This window comes from Triturus cristatus, chromosome 2_2, assembly GCF_964204655.1.
Source record: "Triturus cristatus chromosome 2_2, aTriCri1.1, whole genome shotgun sequence".
Taxonomy (NCBI): Eukaryota; Metazoa; Chordata; class Amphibia; order Caudata; family Salamandridae; genus Triturus; species Triturus cristatus.
The window spans coordinates 16580722-16595780 of record NC_140582.1 but is presented as its reverse complement, the minus strand read 5'-3'; the positions used below and the strand labels follow the sequence as shown (position 1 = coordinate 16595780).

At 48.1% G+C, this 15059-nt stretch overlaps 1 protein-coding gene across 1 annotated transcript in view; it reads right to left on the bottom strand.

Annotated features, from left to right (window-relative positions):
• The window catches only part of LOC146861755 (metalloprotease TIKI1-like), a 1236995-nt gene that overhangs the window by 113677 nt on the left and 1108259 nt on the right, over nucleotides 1-15059 (bottom strand). The gene's annotated exons all lie outside the window — the stretch shown is intronic.

Below are 15059 nucleotides of genomic sequence, written 5' to 3'. Positions count from 1 at the left end.
ATATAGAAAGAGGAAAACACCTCTACTGATTGTTTTTATGCCAGAAGTTGCCTCTTCCTGCACAAAAACAATCCTGCATGTAACACAGACACCCTTGCACCATGATGCAGGGGTGGCTGCATCGGTGCTAGTTAGCAAATTGTGTGCCAGAGCAAGGGAGAAGGACAGGAATTCACCATATTTCATAAATCCTGTGCATTCCTGTCCTTTTACATTGGCGTAGGGCAGTGCGGCAAGAAGACTTGCAGCGCTGTTCTATGCCAATTCCTCATGAAAGAGGCCCTTGGTGTTTTTCAGATATACTTAGTCTAGCAGGAGCAGAACTTTTATATAGTATTCCTTATGTAGAATGAACCAGAAACGTCCCATTGCTTATGGTAAAATTGTGCCACTGGTACCAGTATTTAGCCACAGTTGGAAGCGTGAATTCCCACCTAATGCTGCCATTTGAAACTTAAAATCTATAATTTTACGATAAACAACTTGACATATATTGCAAAATAGCTCCGCATTAACTTCATACCATAGATCGGTAGGTGCACATTGAACAACCAGTCTTTGGGAGTATGTCAGCTCTGTTAGTGGGTATCAAGTGACATCAGTATACATACGTACATTGTGACCACTGCTTTCACACAGGCAAACATCAAGAGCAACCAATGAAGGCCCATGCATCATGACTCACTTTATCTCAATTCCAGATCCGCCTGTTCGCTACATCTCGCCAACGTGCTACCCAGTTGGGTATTCAGCAAAGCGTTCGGATCACCTGTGGGGGATCTACCATCATCTCTTCCCAAATCCCATTCTGTATTCTTGTCCAATTTCACAATATGCATTTATGTTCCTCAGCTACTGCTCATTCTTGTAAGTCGGCTCTCCAAACGTTTAGCCGGGGGGACTGGAGAGAGCCAACATATGGCTATTCTCTTCTTAGCTAAGAGTAGTCCCAAGGACGAAAACCTGTTACAGATTTTGCTGTTGTTTTTTGGGTAGGTGTATCAGCATAGTGAGCTTTGTTTAATCGCCACACTTAACTGTATTGCTATTACTTCCATAAGCTTTTCCACAACCGCAGCAGAATAGTCCCTCATAGTGTCACAAGTCCAGGTCATAAGCAGAAAGGTTGCAGGCTTTGCACCACACCACAGACATGCTCTAGGTCTTGCAGGAAAGATTCTGTGTAGACTCTGGAGAGTAAGGTAGGCGCGGGGTAAAGAATAAAACTGTGCTAGCTTGAACCTGGTATTACTGGCCACATCCTGCACCATAGCACAGACCTGTGTCACTCACTGTCCGTGAGCAATTCAGACAGATCATCATCCCATTTACGGTTCACCCCAAGTGGCCGACTCAATCTGTCTTCCTTCAATGCCGGGTATAGGCAAAAAATCATGCACCACTATACACTGCGCCAGGTATTAACTACAGCATTTGCTACTCCACAGTTTCTACTGGGAAGTGGTGCAATCTGAAACATTTTGAATAGATAATTCAGGAAGTGTCCCATCAAGTCCAATTGCTCCACAATTCTGAGTTTGAGATATTCATTATAGCTTTTGTTGAGAACCAATGAGCTTCACCGAATTTTGATTTATGAACAGGGGGTTAGCCAAATATATCATAGACCAACATTAATGCCACTACAAAGAAACACTTTTAACTGTATCTGATCTTTATCTGTTTCTGACTCAAGCTTTCTGGGGGGAAGCAAAGCCCAGTACGGCCCAAATTACACTGTCTGTGCCAAATAGTTCACTGAATGTTGAACTCTTTTGTATAAACAAATTTAACTTCATTTAACTTTACCCTAAATATAACCATGTTAATCAAATTCCCAGGTATTTAAATATAAAAGAAAAACAGTGCAATAAATATATGGGAAAAAATGATTTACAACTCGAGCTATCTGGGGGGAATAAATACTTTCTTAAAAGAAAAGCCCTAAATATAACCATGTTTTTAATCAAATTCCCAGGTATTTAAATATAAAAGTAAAACAATGCAATAAATATATGGGAAAAAACTAATTACAAACCAAGAAGAAAGGGTATTCAGTGGTGTGGGCAAAACAGCTTGGAGAAGAGATTCAGGTTGTCAATACAACAATTTATGGAACAATTCTTTTTTATTTCAATTTAGACACGTGTTACAGCTTATGCCTACAACCACCGGCCAGCAGCGAATCAAATAGCATTGGGAGGTACACAGCATGGCGCCTTCAACCCGGAGGCCGGCAGCTAGCCTTTTGAAGAGAAAGTTCAATCTTATGAAAAGCAGCGTGCAGTGATTGTGATGACGCCATATGTGTCCAAAATTGGAAACAAAAACCCAAGTATTGGCACTCCCCCCTAACCCACCCCCCTCCTTTTCCCTTATTCTCCTACGCACCATCATGGGATCATACTCTGTGTGTCGGGACCCCAGCCAGGGTTGTATCCGAGCATAGACACCGCAGTTGCTCCACAACGTGGTTAAGTAGTGACTTCCTGCTCATAATATGTTAGGTGGAGGATTCTAAAAAAGTGGAGATCCCTAAATTCTTTTGCTAGGATAGTGATAAATGGTGCCCATGACCTATTGTCGAGCATCATGGACATGCACTCCATGGCCAATGCAATCCATAATCTCCTTAGCCATGCAGTGTGGCCTGGAACTATCTCAGTGCCCCAGTGAGCTAGCAGGACCATTCTTGGGGTGTTGAAAGCTAAGGCTAATTGCCTCCCTCTAAGTGAGCGCAAGGGAAAGGTCAGGGGATTGGGGACACCTAATAGGGTATAAGCCGGAAAGCGTGGGATAGCTGTGATAAAAGTGTCATCTATGTTGTTACGGACCAGTTCCCAATAACTTACCAATTTGGGGCAATGCTATAGAAGGTGTATCAGGGATCCTGTCTGCCTGCACCCTCGCCAACAGGATGCTGAGTGATCTTTATTCCAGCCATGCAGCCGGGCTGGTGTTAAGTACCAATATGATGCTACTTTGTTGGCCGCCTCTGTGCCCGCCGAATCATATGCTGTGTGGTGAGTCCTGTAGTGTGTGTCTTGCCATTCTTTCTCAGATAATGTTACTCCCAGTTCGTTCTCCCATTTCAGCTGCCCCTTAGATTTGGATGCTATAGGGGTCTCTGAAAGAAGAACATATAATTCCGAAATTACACGTCATCAGCTTTGGTTATAAACCATTTTTCAAACCGGGTCATTGGGCTAGATGTTCCCGGCCTCATTTCTGGTCAGGATGCCTAGTGAAGCGCCTGACTGTATGGGAACAAGTCAGCTGCTTGTAGTGCGTACTCATTCTGAAGTTGGTTGAAGGAAATGATCCCATGTGGTCAAACAATGAGCCTACCCTTTTGTATCCCTGCTCACGCCATTGCTGAAATATTTCGGATTTACAGCCAGGGAGGAAAAGTCTGGGTTATCCACCAACGGCATCATTGGGGAGGAGAACGTTGTGAACCATGCCAAAGTGTTGTAGCATCCCATACCTTTAAGGTGTCTGACATTATTGGGGAGGAGTAGAGCCCCCATGCCCTGTGCTTGCGGTGGAGCCAGATCTCTCTCCAGATATTTGCTACCGCAATTGTTTGGTCCATAAAAGACCAATGTTTCTCTGAAAGAGGACGATTCCACTCTAATATATAGTGTAGCTGGGAGGCTTGGAAGTATCTCTAGACCATCAGAACACCCATTCCTCCCTCCGCTTTAGGTTTGTCAACAAGGTGGAAGCTAAGGCACAGTTACTCACTACCCCAAATGAAGCGGTTGATGGCGCTTTGTAGATTCCGCAGAGCTCCTGGTGACGGGAACAAGGGAATGGTCTGAAATACGAATAGAATGCGCAGCAAGATCGTCATTTTGACTGCTGTGATGCATCCGGCCCACGAGAGGCCCTCCATGGACCAGGTAGCTGGTGTCTTTTTAGTTTGTGTCAGAGGGCTATAGTTGTCTGCCAGCGTGTTTTCTGGTGTGCGAGCCAGGAGGATACCTAGGTATGGAATTGTGTCTGTGGCCCAGGTAAAGAGAAATTGCGTGTGCAGTGTCGTGACTATGGATGGGGGACAGAGAGAATCAGGATCTGTGACTTTGTAAGATTGACCTTGAACCTGGAGGCGGCGCCAAAGCATCTGAATTCCTTAACTAAGGCAGGGAGCGAGGTCGTGGGGCTTGTTAAAGAAAAGACCACGTCATCAGAATACAGGCTTATGGTGTGTGTGTCTTCTCCAAGCCAGATCCCTGAAATCAATGGGTTGTCTTGGATTCTTTGTGCCATCAGCGCCATATAGAGCGCAAAGAGCAACGGGGATAGTGGGCAGCCCTGTCTCGTCCCTCGGCATATGGGTAAGGACCTGGAGGAGAACCCATTGACCCGAACTGTCGCTCTGGGGGCGTTGTAGATGCAGCGCGTCCAAGCCAGAAACCTGTCCCCAAATCCAAACCGGCGTAGTGTGCTAAACAGGAATGGCCAGTGGACTCTGTTGAATGCTTTTCCAGCGTCTACATAGAGTAGTAGTGCCTCTTTTCGGCTTATGACGTATGAGGTCTGTGAGATGTATGAGATGCTTTGTATTGTCCCCACACTGTCTCGAGGGTATGAACCCAGCTTGATCTGAGTTGACCAGGCCAGCCATGAGGGGATTAAGGCGGGCCACCAGAATGCTTGTGAATATTTTCGTGTCCGTATTGAGTAGCGATATGGGGTGATAGGACCTACACCCCATAGGATCCTTGTGGGGCTTCAGGATAACTGAGATGGAAGTCTCAGATATTTAGTCAGGTAGGCGCCTTGTGTTGAGAAATTAGTTGAGCAGTCGTGCCAGCAGAGGGGCTAGAATCTGACAGAACTTTTTATAGAACAGTGGGGTGAAGCCGTCAGGACCAGGTGCTTTGGAGCGTTTAAGGTGTGCTATTGCAGATGTCACTTCATCTACTTGAATGAGGTGGTCTATCTGGGAAGCTATCTCAGAAGGAAGCTGTGCTAGCTGCGCTTCCTGAATATAAAAATCTACGTCACCAGAGGAAGAGTCCTCTATCGCATAGAGCCTGCTGTAGAAAGTTTTAAAAGCTTCAGCAATTTCGGGGTCTGAGCATGCCTCTATCCCAGAGTGTGTCCTGATCACTGCAACCGCTCCTGAGGTTTCTTTATGGTGCAACCTATGAGCTAGCATACAGCTGGAGCGATTGCCGCTAATAAAGAATTTATGCCAAAGGCGCAGCAGGGCATATTCTGCTCGGTAAAGGTCGAGGCGTCGTAGGGTTAAGCGTTTCCTTTCCAATTTCCTCCACACACGGGGGCCTGTGTGTGTATGGATGGACTCAGCTTATTCTCTCCTGCAGAGATCGCTATTAGCTTGCCTCGCACTACTAGCTTTAGAGACTCCCATATTGAAGCGAGACAGGCCCCCTACGGTTGTTCGTGCTAGGATCGTTTGTAATAGTCAAGTGTATTGCTTTCACCGTCTGGCCAGATTGTAGCATAGCGTCCAGTAATTGCCATCAGGAAGGTTGGATTTGGAAGGGGCCAAGGTTCAGGGATAGTGTGATCGGGCCATGGTCAGACAGAGAGCGAGGCTCAATGGTAAAGTCACTCCCACAATCCCTCAGAGCATCTGATATTAGAAAATGATCTATCTGAGCATAGGATTCATGGGCAGCTGATTAGAATGTGTAGTCCCTTGTGTCGGAGTGCATGTGTCTCCAGATGTTTTTAAGTGAGCTGTCGGTTAGCCATTGCTGCCCGCCGGGCGAGAGAGACCCTGACTGTGTTGTGCACTGACTGGAGTGATCGAGATTTGTATCCATGACTAGATTGAGATTGCCTTCTATAACCAAGGCCCGGTCGAGCGAGGTTAAGACCTGTTTAAGGGCGCTCATGAGGATGTGTTCCTGATTATCATTCGATGCATACAGGGAGGCCACTGTGAACTGCATGGAACCCCACTGAAGTCTGATCCCTAGTGCTCTGCCCTTGATTTCCATATATGTGGATAAGACCTTACTGTGAAACTTCTGAGCTAGCAGTATAGCTACCCATTTTTGCTTAGTCCAGTCTGATGACCAGTACTGCCGCAGAAACCATGGGGAGCACATACCGTGATTGTCCCTAGCTAAAAGATGCATTACTTGGAGCATGAAGACATCGCAGCCCGATCGCTCCAAGGAGACAAAATTGCCTTGAGCTTCACTGGACTATTTAGGCCCCCACACTGAGGCTTAGAATACGAATGGACTGTACCGTGAGGCTGCAAAATGCCATGCATTGCCTACCCTGTCATGCTTGCATCAATGCAATGGGGTGTGTGGGGTGCTCTTGAAGATTCTGGTCATGGAGCCATTTGTGCACAGTGGACGAGAAGGCTGGTGCAGAGGAGAGAGAAATGAAAGAAGGTAAAAAAATACCCATAACTGATAAAAAAGGATACATCAACAATAATAACTGAAGACCAAAGTTAGTCTGTTCCATTGGATTGGGGTGGTCTGTGGCCACAGAGGATGTGTCTACTCCACCAAGAAGTCCTTCGTGGTATTGCAGAATCCTCCATGAGACTGGCGGTAAGGGGGACGTCTCCAGTGTCTTCAATCTTCCTGTCGACATCGCTACCACCACTCAGCTACCTCACTTCCTTATGTAGCTAGGCTGCCCCATTCTCAGTAAGCCTCCAAGAGGGCAGAGTCTGATTAGAGGGCCTGCAGGACCGCTTGTATTTCGTTGCAGATGGTGCCCTGGTCCAGTTTGGATCTGTGTTTGGCACTTTTGACTGTTTGCCATGTTTGTCGCTGCATTCTGGTGGCACCTGGGGATGAGGGCCGCTTCTCAGTGCCCTCCTGCGTGTCGATGTGCAATAGGGCACATGCTTCGCTGAGGGACCAGATCTGATGGAGAGTACCCTTGTAGCGGGAAATGATACGGAAGGGGTGTTCCCATGCATAAGGAATGTTGGCTTTCCGTAGGTGATCTGTTATGGGTGAAAGACTTTGCCCTTTTTTAGAGTGATCCGGGAGAGATCTTGATATAGCACAGCTGTGTGGACTTTAAACTGGATTGGGTGCGCATCTCGGGCTCATAGGAGGATAGCCTCCTTAGTTTGAAAATTGTGAACACACACCAATATATCTGCCGGAGGTCCATTTTCTGACCGTTCAGGTCCCACCCGCTGAACCTGGTCTAGTTGTAAGGTGGATACGTCTGTGAGTCACAGGACATGTTGAATGAGGTCTGATATGTATTCTCTTAGATTGGACCTTTCTTCTTTCAATGGCACTCCCCTGACATGTATGTTGTTTCTCCGGGAGCGATTCTCAAGGTATTCGTTATAGGCCTGAAGGTCTAAGTGCTGCACTTTGTGTCTCAGGACCTCCTGTTGAAGCCATCCAAGTTCTTCCTCTCGGTTGGACTCCCTGCCTCCAGTGCCGCCACTCTTTTTCCCACCTCGTCCATATATCGTTGCACCTCCCGCAGCTATGCCCTTAGTTCTGTTTTCTTTGCCTGCAAGTCAGTTCGCAGGGAGGTGACTAGCGATTCCAGGACTGTCTTAGTCACCAGACCTTCCCCTTCTTCGGGGTCCACTTTGGAATCAGCACCTGAAATAGTGTGTCTGTCCTTCGTGGCGGAGATGCCCTGCTTACCAAACATTCCCTTGAGGGAGCCATCCTTCTTGGATCTGTTCACCGCCATGCTGCTCCGTCTCTGCGAGTATTGGCGCCAGTGTCATCCCGCGCTCCGGGCCTACCCTCGGGCAACACTTTCTTTCTAAGCTGTCTTGAGGTGGTGTATCTAAGGAGCCCGGTAGCCAGGGTCAATTGGGGACCACAGCGCAACGAGCAGAGGGACGGCCCCCACAATTCTCAATTTTGCAATGTGTGGTATTGTATTTCAGTTCGTCATTCAGTTGGCTAAGCTACTGGCGATTGGGGGGGGGGTCCGCTCACTTGGTTTGCAAGAAGGCACGGGACCCACTGGAGACTGGAGCGCGTTGCGTGGATATGGGACCCAGGCCGCACTCTGTCTCGTTCAGGTGCTCCTCCCGGGCAGTAGCTCACGCTTGTGTTGATCTTGGTCCATCTCAATGGCTGTCTTCTTGGTTTGGATGGGTTGGGAAGGGACTGTGGCGGCCCCAGGTGTACGTGTGAGCAATTGGCCTCCACCTAGGGGGCGGGTCCGTGGGAAGCCACAGAGGCCCCCCCGCCCCGCGCCTCAACCCAGCCTCGTCGAGCTGGTTAGCTTGCTGTCTTCTCCACCATTTGGCTCTGCCAGCACTGGTCGGGGACTCTGTCTGCAGAGCATGCCGGGAGGAGCTCTACATTGCGTGATGTAGCGCGCGCAATGTAATTCATTTTTTTAATTTATTTATGTTTTTACCTCGGTTTGGCCCTATGCCGGAGTTTACTACCCCCACCCTGCACCTCCCCCGACTCGCCCCACCGCCCCGCAGCACTCCTTCCTGGAGCCGCTACTGTTCTGAGGAAGCCAGCGGCTGGGTCAGATCGAGGTAACTCAGTCGGCCCTTCACGGAATGCCACGAGGAGCGTGGTGCACAGTAGTACATGGCCTGAGCCCGTGTGGCGCCAGAGCTACGCTAGATCTATATTGAAAAGAATAAACAAGATGAAAATATTTCACCAGCTGCTTTGAAGACTGTGAGAAAGGGGAGTAGATGCGTCTGCATGGTGGAGGTGGCGGCAGGCTTGTGGCACAGCACCTGGCTATAAGGAAAGCACAGGTAAGTGTTTGACAATGTATAATGCCACCTGGTGCTGGCAAGCTGACTAGTAAAAGGAAAAAGCTATATTTGTCTGCATTGAAATAAGAAGAGTGGAGGGGAGCTCTGTAAGAATTATATTAGCTGTACCAAAGATGGCACCAGGAAAAGGGGAACCACGCAAAGGGTAGAATAGCCGTCCAAAGTTGGATAATACCACTGAAATGGGAGACAGGAATCCAAATGAGAGCAAAGGAACTGCCAGAGAAGAAACTACAAGGATAATGCATGGAGACCTAAAGAAGAAATCCCTTAATAAAAGCCCCCTGCAAAGTGAGATGGAGGGAGCATCAGTCACTAAATCGATTAAGGATTTTGTGGGTAAACATTTCAAAAGAAAACAACTCCTGACTGAATCTTAGCTGTCTGGTGAAGGCCAACCAATACATGGGGAGGATATTAGCCAGTTATCATTGAATATAGACATACCCTCCTTAAATCACCAAGACACGCTAAGTCAGACAAAGTATTTCTGGAACCAAGGCTGTCTTTATCACTCCATCTATTCTCCCCACTCGAGAATAGAGACCCACAAGTGGAGGAAGAGGATGCAGGGAAAGACAGTGAAAGCTGTAGCTTGGTGTTTAGTAATCTTACCGGAGTGCAAGAAGGATAAGTGAACGGATCAGTTCCCGGCTATATTAAATGAAGCTATTGAAATCAGTGCAACATTCCATTTTAAATCTAGAGATCTCAGCAACATCAGTGGCCTCTATGTTGGACATACTGTTGATATTACAAAACACAGGTCTACTGGAGGTATCAGTGATGACTAACGATATTTGAAAAGCTCAAAAAGACCAGCTACAAATTATTGTGGGTGAATTAAAACAAATTAGGGACCATCTACCATCTATTGTAAGGCCTGTAAAAAGAGTTAAATAAACAATAGAAATTCCAGCCCACCGCGAGGCAAAAGAGGGAGCCACCAGGTTAACTGGTTTACAAAATGTGTATGTATCTAGATACCCAATGCTTATAAAGAAACAAGGAGAATTTACTAGATATAGGCAATATATTCCCCAAATGAGAAGAGATGGGAAAGGCCCAGGGAAAGGGGCTTATGGAAAATACCAGAAGAACAAGGATATAGGCATAGATAGAGGGTATAACAGTCAGGTAAAAAATCAAAAAAAGAACCCTCCGGTAACTGTAACTACCCCCAGGAATCTCAAGAAGGGGGGAATCAGGAAGGTGAGCAAATGGGACCTTGAGGCAGAATGAGGAGAAACAGCCCACAACTTCAAAGTAAGAGGAAGGGTAGTAATGGTAATCAGATGGGTAGGCAAAAAGGAAAGGGAGACCCCAAGGATCCAAAGGGGGAGTAGGGGGGAGAATTGAACAGTCAGGTAGTAGAAATAGGGGCGAGCGAAGAGCGAGACCTTTAAAAACAGAAAGTGGAGATGAGAGCAACTTGTGGTTATACCGTCTCAGCATGGAAAGAGTGGGAAGAAAGCTAGAAAGCTACTACCCTTAAATCGTTCTCAGATACTCTTCTCCTTTTCTAAATGCCCCAGCCTGAAAGAAATAGGGACAAAAGACCTCAGACAAGTGGGCTTCACGAAAAATTACAAAGGGAATGTAGTCACAAACGTCTTGCTGTATCTGGGTTGGCGAAGTCTGTACTTGTAAAAGCAGAGCATGAGGTGCTAAAAGAAGGGATTGTTAGTCTCAGAAGTAGAAATACCAGACATTGGTAATCATGATAAACCATTTCTAAGGCACCATGCAGGGTTAGGACCAAGACAGGTCAGGATTGTTGACAAGGCATTTAGGGATAAAGAAGATCTTGAAATTACTGTGACTCATGCTGAAAGAGCAAGACAGTGGGGACGGGTGAACTTAAAAAATATATATAAGGCCCCTTCTTCACCAGCTCATGGGGGAGATGGTTGACTAAGTGAGATTGATTAGGATGATGGGTCGTCGCACAGCCTTGGGGTACTAACATGGAACATTAACGGCTTTGGGAGAAGGTGAAAACTAGAAAGTTTTAAGCAATTAGTTAACCTTCATAAAATCGTATATTTGCAAGAAACATGGCTGTGTGATGAAACCCCAAAGATAGATAGGTTTGTTTAGTTAAATAGGTCCGCTAAGAGGATTCAAAAGGGATGCCCGTCAGGGGGGTTAATAACCTTGGTATCTACAAAAATAGCCAAAAAGTTAACATCATGGGAAGTTAAATGTATTTGGCTGGTGGCCTGTAGAGTGTAGCTTCGGGACCCCGATGCAAGGCATACATGTATGGTAATAGTGAATGCCTTTAGTGGGGGAGGAGGTGAGGAGTATAGGGTCCAACTGGGAAACCTCCATGAAGATGTAGATTCACTGAGCAAACTCTATTATAAAGATCTGTTCATTCTGATGGGTGATTTCTTTTCAACTCTTTTTTTACTTAAAGACTAGAAGGAGAAATATCTTGTACACAGCAAGCCGCCTACAACCCCACAGTGGGCCGGCCGCGAAGTTTGATGAGCGTTCAATATGCATAAGGAAAACATTATAAGGCATTGCAATAATGTTGGAATACACAGCAGGCCGCCTACAACCCAAACAGGGCCGGCCGTGTCATAAAACAATTGTACGTGGTAGATGCCATTTTAGAGCTCCTTCATATAATAGGACCAACAGTAAACAATTTAACACCAACGGAGGAGAAGATACAAAAGAGAGGAAGAAGAAAAAGAGAGGGGAGCCAGAGAGCCCACTGAGAGCCGGATGAGAGGAAGGGAGAAGGGAGGAACAGATGAAGAAGGCACAGAATAGAGGAGAAAAAAGAAAAGAAAGAGAGGGGAGGAGTGAGAGGATAGAGCCCAGTGCATGGTCTATTGTGTTGTTTTGTGCTGTTGGTTTCATCTTCACAATAGGCAGTGGGACACCATTCGTGAACATAGCATGCCGCCTATAACCCTTTAGTGAGTCGACCGCATACCTCAAACAAGCTATCGAAGAGCAACCATAGTATGCCCCACCAAGTGACACGACAACAGGGCTACACAGCTTGTCGCTTCCAGCCCATAACGGGCCGGCCGCAAAAGAAAGCAGTCACATGATCAAGTCCCAAATGTGAGAGGAGCAAAGAACAAGTCGAAAGGGAAAAGTGAGAGGTAAGGAAAGAGAAAGAGAGAGACAGATAGGAGAGGCGGGTGAGGAGAGGAGAGTGGGGGGAGGGCCGGGAGTACAGTTCCAACGGGTCCAAGGACAGACCTCAAGCAGTGAGAAGAAGGGGGCGTGAAGGCGCACAAGGCAAGCAGCAGCAGGTGCTTCCCTTGTTGGGGGTGTACTGAGCCCCAGGAAGGAGCAGATGGGGAGTGAGGGGTCTATTCTGGATCAGGGGGATAGACTGCGTCATCACAAAAGCGCAGGGCTTGCAGTTTCAGGGGTTGGAAGCGGGCATGCTCCAGTTTACATAGTTGGAAGACTAGTGGTTGCCACAATTTATTGAAGTGAGAGTCACGGGATTGCAGGCGTGCAGTAAGCAATTCCATGGTTATGGTGTGCCATAAACGCGTAAACCAAAAACTGACCGGAGGAGCCTCCGCCTTCTTCCAGTACAGGGCAATGAGCTGTTTAGCAGCACCTAGCATGTGAAGGGAGATGTGCCAGTCCTTGCGTGTGAGTGCGCGCAGATTGGCAGGTTTGAGTCCGAGGATGACTGTGGCTGGAGTCGCAGACAGGGGAAAGCCAAGCACCACTTTTATATGGCTGAGGATCTCTTTCCAGTACGAGGTCAAGAAGGAGCAGGACCACCAAATATGAAGAAAGTCGCCCAGGGAGCTCGAGCACCTCCAACAAAGGGGAGGTTGCGGGGAACTTTTTGTGCAATCTGAGAGGCGTGTAGTACCACTTGGTCATGATCTTATATGCGGTTTCCCGCTGAGAGATACAGCAATAGACTTTCGGGATATCACGCCACAAACAATCCCACTGAGCAGGAGTTATTTCCAAGGAAGTGTCCGCTTGCCAACGGCGCTGGTAATGGTGGGATGGGGTAAGTGGAGGATGTTGTAAAACATGGTAGGTGCGTGATATGAACCCTTTGGAGTTGTCGAAGGAACGCACTAAACGCTCAAAAGGCGTAAGCGCCCGAGTGGCCGCCTGCACCAGGGAAGATGCGTGTATCCAATGTCGGAGTTAAATATATTGTAATCTGGCCCCCTCCGAAAGCTTGAAGTCTGCCTTGCACTGGTCAAAGGTTTTAAATACACCACCCAGGAAGAGATCCATAATTGTCCGGCATCCACCGTCGATCCAGTCCAAAAACGCATGAGGGCATACTGCTGTTGGAAAGTGGAGATTCCCAGCGATAGGGGTATGGGGGGACGGAAAAGTAATGAGGCCCTTGGGGATATCTACTTTGTCCCAGATGTCAAGCACTGTCTTAGTAGGAAGAGCCATATAGGCCCTGCGGGAGCGTGAAGCCTGGGGCAGCCAAGGAAGGTCCCAGATGGGTGCACATTGTCCGCACCTTGGCGATGTCGAATGAAACCGACCTGATCCGGTTCAATGAGGCCAGGTAAATGTGGCTCAAGCCGTTTAGCTAATATTTTAGTGTAGAGTTTAAGGTCCGTATTCAAAAGATCTATGGGACGGAAGGACGAGCAAAGGGTAGGGTGCTTGTCTGGCTTAGGGCGATTTCGGCCACTCCCATGGGCGGAGATGGCCCTACGTTAGTGGCGAAAGAGTTGAAAAGGCGGACGAGGTGGGTCTGCAGCTGTGGCAAAAACATGTGATAAAAGGAGAGGGGAAGGCCATCCGGCCCTGGGGACTTTCCGAGAGGTCCTTCAAAGCCCCCGCAAGCTCTTCTCGTGTAATCGGTTCTTCCAGTTGTCGAGCATGGTATTGACTGAGCGGGGTCCATGGACAGGTGTCCAACAGAGCCTGTATCTGATCCGGGGATGACTGTGCCTGGGTGTACAGAGTGGAGTAATACGCATGAAAAGCCTCACATTTGGATGCCTCGGTGATGGCACATGTGTTCGAATGTGAGCTATGTGAGCCCTGGCTGCGCGCGCCCGCAAGCGCCTGGCCAGGACCGTGCCCACTTTGTCTCCCCCCTCATAACAACGCTGCTTCAGCGTTAACAGAGCCTGTTCAGCTTTATTGGTTCTATGGGCCCGCAGCTGGCCATGAAGTAAGGCCAGGCGTCGTTTGTGAGCCAATGAAGGGCGTTCCTGATCGAGTTTTGCAAGGGCCTTGATATCCCTAGATCGGTTATCCTCGAAGAGGCGCGCTTCCCGTGCCTGTGCAATCGCTATGGATGTGATATGGCCGTGGATAGTGGCTTTAAAGGCGTCCCATACCACAGGAAAGGGGGTTTCGGGAATATCATTCAGCTCGAAGTACAAGTCAATGGCTGCTTGTAATTCCACCACATCTACTGGATCTCGAAGGGCTTGTGGAGGAAGATGCCAGCGGGGCAGGCGGGGAGTGCGTGTAGAGCAGTGGCGCAAAAGAAGCTCCACATGAGCATGATCAGAGACAGAGATGTCTGACATGGATGCAGATAACGTCTTGCCTAGCAGAGCATGCGAGATAAAGACGTGGTCGATACGTGAATACGAACGGTGCACAGGCGAATAGTATGAATTGTCACGTGCATCGGGAGAGTGATGCTGCCAAGAGTCGAGTAGAGTGAGGTCCGTCAATTGCTTTTTCAAGGTGGAAGACATAGCCCCTGCCCCGTGGAAAGATCCGTCGCTACGATCCTTGTCGGCATCCCACACCAGGTTGAGGTCGCCTCCTATGATAAGAGAGGGATCCGCCTGCGGCACGTGTTCCCTCAGGAGGGCGTGAAGGTAGTGGTCTTGTGCCTGGTTAGGCGCATATATGTTGCACGGGGTGAGGGACCGGTGCCCGATCTGAACCCCTACTTTAAGAATGCAACGATCGCGGCTGCGGATGACCTTAGATTGCCTCTGTCTGATGCCCTAGCCACAGAGTATTGCCACACCAGCTGTTTTGGAGGAGGCCGAGGCCCAAAATTGGAGGGGATATCGGGGATGAGCCATTCAAGGGACATCAGCTTTCATCAGGTGTGTCTCCTGAAGGAGGATTATATTGGGTTGCTACTGCAAGAGGTAGCACCATATCTGGCGCAGTTTATTAGGAGAATTAAGCCCCTTTACATTAAGGGAGTGATGTTTCAGACAAGAGTTAGCAGTCATATCCAGTGGAAGGTGAGGGCAAGCAATGACGCAAGCAATGGCGCCCCAGAAGGGGATGGGGCAAGACATTGGTGAGAGGGGGGTGGTGTAGAGGACCACTGCCACCAAAGAGCAGACGTAGGACCATGAGA